Genomic DNA, 7,791 nt, shown 5'->3' on the forward strand with positions numbered 1-7,791 from the left:
TTGAAGTATAAGGGACAGGGCTTCACAGGGAATTTGCTTCTGTTCCTGAGGGTGGCCGACTGGACATTCCTTGAGTTTTCTTCAGCCATTTGGAACCACTGGAGCAAATCTGAGCAGCAGGACCACCTCCAGCCTGGCCTTTCCCAGTGCAGGAGCTCTGAGAACTCAGTGGAGATGGGAGGCAGAGTGTTTTGAATTTCTTTTCTGGGTTTTGGAAACCTGGACAGCTGAAGCAAAGCAAGTGCTGGTCCTACAGACTGATTTGTGGAAGGCTGGCACGTGCTGCAGGGAGGTCACACAGCCCTGCTGTGATCACAGAACAGTCCTAGTGCAGTTCAGATAGGTCTGGGAACTGTCTGCCACTAATCCTGCTCGGGCACTTACTTTATTACAGCCTGGAGGGATCTAAATGCATGGGATGGTTTTTCCACTAACACTTTCTCCTTAAAGAGAGTATTTCCTACTTCTTCCATGCTCCATGAAAAAAAAAGAATCCTACAGAAGCAGATGACTGTTTGGAGACTAATAGATTGTCTGTCTACTCTGAGGATAAGACCAGAGAGCAGTAAATTCTTTCATTTCTTTTCCTGTATGAAATGCAATATATGCTACTATACTTTCTCCTGATTGAGAGAAACTGATGCCAAATCAAATTTAAGATGGTTGCTTTGGATTTGCCCTTTTCCTCCCCCCTTAAAGAGGCCAGGGCCTGTGGACATACATTTGGACAGGGAACACCTCAAAACTTACTCAAGTGCTTGAGAGACATTAGACTTTGTGCAGAGGGTATCTTGTAAAATATGGAGTTAACTGGGAAGAGGAGCAATGGATGGTGATTAACCTTCAATGGAGCAGGTTTTTCTTCTGGTTAAGTAATTGCTTCCTGATACAAGGTCACTTTTAAAATGACTCACAGCTTGTCTTGCCACTGCTTATTAGGATATAAACAAAACAAGAAAAATAACTTTGAAAGTTAATTTTCTAAAAGCAGTAGGACATTGCAGTACCATAGATAAACCCCTTGTCTTAAGCTTAGGAAAAGTAGTTCAAATCCAGCAAATACTAAATTTTTATTGATTGCTACAGGTTTACACAGGCCAGCCACAGTAACTGGGTCTGCCCCTGAGAATGCCAAGTCTAAATGAGTGTTTTCAATTAGTCTTGTTAGTTCTTCAGTTACAGCTCAAGCTGGTGCTTCCAGAGAGAGACCTCTACCCCAGTTCACACATCTCAGTTACACCCATGCCACCCATCACCTGATCCCCAAATCAGTCACTAAATTCTGGTCCACGGTCTCCCGATCTCTTACTGGATTTCACTGTCACTGGGCTGGCTGCCTTCTGAAGTTACTTTATTACCTTGGAATTGTCTCCTGGGTCCTTATCATTTTCATTCTGCTCCTATCTGCTGAATTCAGGGAGTTCTTTGTTAGCAGCATTGTTTTATCAGAAGTTTATGTTTGGTCAGCTCTTGTGGCCTGAGGCTTCTGCAGCTTCAGCTGCTGATGGTGAGACACCAGTGCTAAATGAGACTGTTCAGAGAGGAGAATACACTTAACCTAATTCCTCTATAACACTGATGATAGTTCTTTAGCTTACTCCTTAAAACAACCAGTTGTTTGTCAGTTTGAAAAACCTTTTAGAGGTGGAGGAAAGCAGGGATGTCTCTAGGTGCTTCTGTGTTAAAATGCCTGAGTCATCGTAGCTTGCTATGAAATTTTGTTGTTTCCAAAAAGTGTACAGATTCTGTTCCATCTAATGGTATTTGCAGTGGCAAGGAAGTTGCAGTAACTGCTTTTCCAGTAGATCCAACATTTAGATGCTTTATGCAATCAAGGCACACAGAGGGTCAGGTTTTGACTGACAATAATGCCCAGGCCATTGCAGGGCTCAAGGGCTCCCAGGCTTCTTTGCAAAGCTTAGTCACTATGACTTTGCAGACAAGGGCAAGCATACAAGTAAACTGCATCTACAATGATATGGAATAGATTTCTTTTTACTATTTGGAGCGTGAAATATCAGTGCTGAGTTATTTGCGAGATATGCACTTAATATGTAGCTTTTTTTCCCCTTCTGGACCAAACCTCACACAAAATTATCACAACGCCTGTTCTGTTTTACCCTTATTAGTCTCTGAAGCTTGAGATACAAATGAGAACAATTTGTTACCATGGTCAAAACCAGATACCTTTGTCACTTTTGACAGTCCCCTGAGTACATCCACCAAGTCCTTCAGTTGGTGCTAGTTTGAGGCAAGGCTGCTTTACTAATTTTCACTAAAGGCTGGGCAAGACACTGGGCAGGCCAAGTTCTGCCATGTGCGTGCTGGGGAGGAGGTACAGCTCCTTTTGGGCACGAGATGGGAACAGAGATTACAAAACAGAGCCTCTGCAGAGATGAGCTGAAACCTTGTCACCACACAGGTAAAGCTGTAGGATGTGGTCAGGGACTAGGTCAGGCTCACTCCTCCAGACAACTGGTTCTGCAACCACAGAGCTGCGATTCTGTTGCTTGCAGAAATGGCACCATCCGCATATCCCTTCAGCTTCTTTTGATTCCTACAGCAGCAGCTGCTGCTTCAAATTCTAGCTCCAAAAGCACAGCAGACACACAACCTCAAACTGGAGAGAGATCATTCTCCAAAAGGGCTCAGGACGATGCAGTCCAAACAGGCATCAGCTCAGGGTTTGCCAGACCTGGTTTCCAACCTCTGTCAGAGCTGGGAACTGTAGACTAATTACAGATATCGTTATGCTCTCTGTAAAAGGGATGTAATGTTATTCTAGGTCACAAGGGATCCTGTAGCCCTGAAATCCTGCAGTTAAAATATCCACATATGAAAATGACTGTGTACTGCATAATCTCTCTCCCAAGCCTGTGTTTTTGATATAACTTCCTTTCCTGCTGAAATCTCTCAGAAAATGTTACAGCCAACACATGTTTCATAAGAGCTGGAAGTGGGAGGTGCCTCCTGTGCAGAGCCATTGTCACACAATAATTTCTGCTCTGAAGCTGACAGATGTATCTCCAGCAAGTTCTCACTGTGTGTCGATAAAACCACAAAAGCGAAGAGTATTGACGCTTTTCTACTTCGCTGTAACAAGCCCAGAGAACATGTTGAGCTATCAGTCAAACGAGTTCTTTTTTCACGTTAAACAGACCTACATGCAGAAGCAGTTTGTCGTGACTCACAGAACGCATAAATCTCATCTGCTGCCACATGTTAACCCAGCTGCCGAGCGCTCTAGCACGTGTCACATCCAGCAGCAGCTGGAAATGCCTCTGAGCACAACAGGGCACCCCAACACCAGTGGCACGCCTCGCCCCCCATCCCACAGCAGTGGGACAGCACAGGAGCAGCTGCTGCCCCGGCACCGTGTCCAAGCCCAGCTCCTGCCCTGCTTTCCCCCCCCTCCAGAGCACCAGCACATGACTAAACCAAGCCGCGTGTGTGTGAGCCGTGTTTGTTTAACAGGCTGTGACAAAACGCCGCCTGTGCCTCTGCTCCGGCCTGCTGCGCCGGGAATGTGTTTTTCCAGCTGTGTCACAACACCAGATTTCACAGGGCTTTAGCAGGAAGTTTTGCAGCCCTCTGCTGCAACCTGCTCTCTGATCTCTTCACCGCCCCACCAAGCCGTTCTTTTTTTGGCATTTCACGTGATTTCCCCGGTCTTGACTCAGCAGTTTCCCGCAGCAGCATTTATTGGTTTGGTTTCCTACCACCACCTCCTCCAGAAACCCGGCGGCTCAGAAACGCTGCCATCTGCTCAGAGCTTTCTCACAGCTTAGATAAGGAGTGTTTTTTCAGAGCAAGCAGCACAGAGCTCTCGGAGCCCTCCCTGTCCTGTCCCTGGGCGGGCTCACACGCGCAGCCGAAGCACTGCAGATGTCACACTGGGCTGGACAAAGTATGGTCTTCATTACGGTGTCCAGATCCCAAATCCCTAGTCCCCAGGCTACAGACTGGGGCTGCATGAGAAGGAAAAAACAGCTGTAACTGTCAGTTGTTGGCACAGTCCCAAGAAGGCCCCTGCGGTTCATTCCCCTCTGCCAAGTGAATATGTGACCTCTCTGGCCAGCATTAATATATTCCTCTTTCCATCCCTTCCACATGAAATGGTACCAAATCCTTCCTCTGCCTCCTGGAAAGGAATAATTGGTTCTAACATAATCTTGTCCCTAGAAAAAAATACAGGAATTGCCCTTCTGTTAAGAGATATCTAAAAGAATGAATAAAAATACATTAGAATAAAGTCGTGATTATTGCACGTCCTAGGCATTATCTCTTCCTTCTTTTTATCACAATCTCTACTCTTCTGCACCAGGAATTAGAAACATTAAGTTACTCAGTGATTAATTAAACAGTGGACACTTCACTTCTGGCCACACACGTTCTCCAGTTTTTGCAAGCCCCTGGGTTAAGAAAAGTTTGATTACAGATATAATACCTAACCAGCTGAAACTGATAAGTCACAGAGGATTAAGCATATGATGTGAATGAAAGTTATTGAACAGCCTTTACACTTGAAATTAGGCATAAATCCATATTCCTTGATGAACCAAAGCTTTAAAAAGAAGTCATAAGGTTTTGCATATTTGTTCTCAGTACATGTCAATACCTTCTTAAAATGACTGACATCAGACTTGGTGCAACATGGTAAAACTGTAATGCCCTACAGAAACATTACAGTCCTTATTCTCCCATCCATCAATAAACATAAGGAATGCCTTAGAAAACCAGGATCAGCTTGCCATCCATCAGCGGCTCCCAAAGTCATGCCAAATGCAAAAGCATTTCTCTCTAGTAAGCAAAAGGATAAGGCATTTTCTCTGCATTCTGGTAACAATCATTCAGTCTTCTATCGTTAAAGGAAAGTAGCTGAGTTTGCATATGAGTGTGAGTTTATGTCACTGAAGTCCAACTATCACATAAATTCTACTGGTTTTTAAGACTGACACAATCAATAAAGAAATTACTCTTGATAAATAAGATGAGGTTGAATCCTACAAGTACTGAATATAATAGCTTATGGAACTTAAGAGGAATCAGACAATACCTGATGCCAAACACTAATTTTTTTTTCTTAAGGAAAGCTGAAGGATTTGTTAAAGGAGAGGAACTGTTTCATTTTGTTCCCTTCAGAGCTTCAGAGAAGAGACAGGCTTTGGGAACTGCCCAAAAATTCTTTATTCAGGGAGAACAGTGCCAAAATCAAGCTTCTGTCAGTTGGCTGGGCAAGAGGAGAATATCGCTGTGCAAATGCATGAGTACCTTGCTTTTAACAACCTTTTAACACATTCAGATGGCTGGAGCATGTGGGCTTTGTTAGACAAACCTCCTCCTGTACATGACCATGAGGTGCTTGTACCAGCTCTCTGCAGGTGGAATTCGATCCATTTTTTTCCCCAAGGATTCCACACGAGGGCAGGAGCCCTTTGGGCAGCTTTTGTGGTTGCCTCGTCTCTTGCTGTGCAGTCGCTGGGGTCAGCCTTGATGCACACACCCCACGTCAGTCCCTCTGTGACAGTCTGTGACAACGACAATAAACCAGCTCAAAGTCTGCTGAGATCATGGTAAAATCATGTCACACCACCACCTGTGGAAGCCCATGGAAGGCTGTTACATGGCAGGGATGGAGGCACAGGGAGGGCAAAGTAACCAGGTGCAAAGAAAGAAAGAATAATCTGCATTCTCGCATTAATGATCGTATTTCTGGTGCAAAGCAATATGTTTTTCATTATGCTAAATTATATAAATTATACTGCTCCTTTAATCCCACACCAGTTGCTACTTTTCTTGTGTTATTAACAGAAAGGGATTTGCTTGTTATGATAGCTACCATTAGATTTCATTTCAAGCTTCACTAAATTAGCATAAAGGAAAGAAGTTAATCAGCCTTCCTGTTATGTCTGCAGAACATTTAGCTGTTTTACAGTCCATTTCCTATATGCAAGAAAGAGATCAAAATATTCAGGATTTTTCACTCAGAACAAGGGGGATGTTTGAACAGATCAACGTTTATGTATAAAGCTACATGTCCTGAAGTAAATATTCCAGCAGATACAGAAGGTATCTGCTGGTATCCACCACACCAACTGCATGGATCAGACCAATAATTTTCTTATCTTCCAATTAATTAAAGCCTAATTAATTGTCTGTCTGCTAATAGTCAAATCCTCCTAATGTAATTGCTCCTAACTCCCTGAGAGTTCACTTTTTAAAAACAGGATTTTGAACTAAAATAGTGAAGCCTGAGGAAATATAAAATTCCTCAGACCAGGACTCTCCCTTGCCTCTGAAATGCCCCATTCTTTGTGGTGAAGCTGAGAAGGAGCAAAGACTTGCTGCTTTCAGAATTTGTGGTTTCATCTGGGCTGCTGCTACTGGACATTCCCCCACAGCCTACAGCAAGTGCTGGCTCAATTATTAAATATAGTTTATTTCTTCAAATAAAATTTCAATAATTAAACCCAAAGGCAAAATATAAATTTATCCTAAGTGTTTTGAAATTATACGAATTTTGATATTCACATGCAACCTTGCTTAGACAATTGCATGTGCAGGTATGTAATACACATGGTAAGTGGGTTCTAGGTGCAGTCATTAAGCACACAAAGAAAAGCAAAGAAGCAGTGAACGTGTCTGACCTCACGAGCACTTGTGTGTGGGACCCTCATTTGTTCAACGCCCTGTTTTCTGTGGTGGCCCTGACACACCAGCTTTGGTTTTGTGGTGCTCTATGGAAAAGTTTGGTATTGCAAGTACAAAACTGAGAGAAATTAACGGCCATTTGATAACAAATTGCATTATTGCCACTTCCTCAGGAGTTCATAACTGCTTTCTTGTCAACACCATCTACACTCCGGCTGTCTCAGTATATCAGGTCGATGTGTTTTATTGTCTTTTTCAGCCTTCTTTCCTTCTCCCATAGCTGGGGATGTCTCCTAGAGCCTGATTATTCAAAATCCTCAGTTCTACTACAGCATCAGAAACAGGAATGTGTCATTCCAGAAGGCCCTTCCTGGCTGAGCCCAGAGCTCCTCAGGCATCTGCCTGCTATTTTCCTCGCCATCTTCCAGCCTCAGTCTCTTCTTCCTCATCTCCCTTTCCTTGCCAAGCCAGCCTTCATGTTTGGGTTTTGGGTTGTTTTCCTTTTTTCCCTAATCAATACTCTCCAGGCTGGAATCCAACACATCCCATTTTATACCTCCTTCCAGTCCCAAGTCCACCAAGTTTCTTGCCCATCCCTGTCTTCTCCCGCCCTCTAGGCCAGTGGCTCTTTTCTCCCCCAGGGATACCACGAGCCCACCCCAAGGGCACCGCCAGCCTCAGGACACGTGCAGTGAGAGCAGCGCAGCTCACTTCTCCCCCTCCGTGTTTATCGCAAACATGGAAAAGATCTATTATTCTTTATTTTTCTTTATTACTGAAAACCTCTATATTAACCTTCTCTGCATGCGCACGTCCTCTCACAGTGTACAGCGGCCTCAGAGCGAGCCGCAAACGCTGCCGAGGCCCAGGGCAAGCTGTCTGGACGTGGCCCTGCAGAGGCCAGAGCGGCGGCACAGCCCCGGTCCAGCCCCGCGGTGCCGCCGGTGCACGGGGAGCGGGCACCCCGGACCCGCCCGCCCGCGGCGCTTCGCGGCGAGCTCCGCGTCCGCGACCCATGGAATCGAGCGGCGGCGCCGCGCGGCGATTGGCGGCGCTCGGGCGGCCCCGCCCCGCCCCTCACATGACCGCTGGCGAGGGTTTTGTCGCGCCCGCTCGCCCCGGCCCCTCGCCGCCCCCCGG

Source organism: Lepidothrix coronata, unplaced genomic scaffold, assembly GCF_001604755.1.
Source record: "Lepidothrix coronata isolate B3197 unplaced genomic scaffold, Lepidothrix_coronata-1.0 Scaffold2, whole genome shotgun sequence".
NCBI lineage: Eukaryota > Metazoa > Chordata > Aves > Passeriformes > Pipridae > Lepidothrix > Lepidothrix coronata.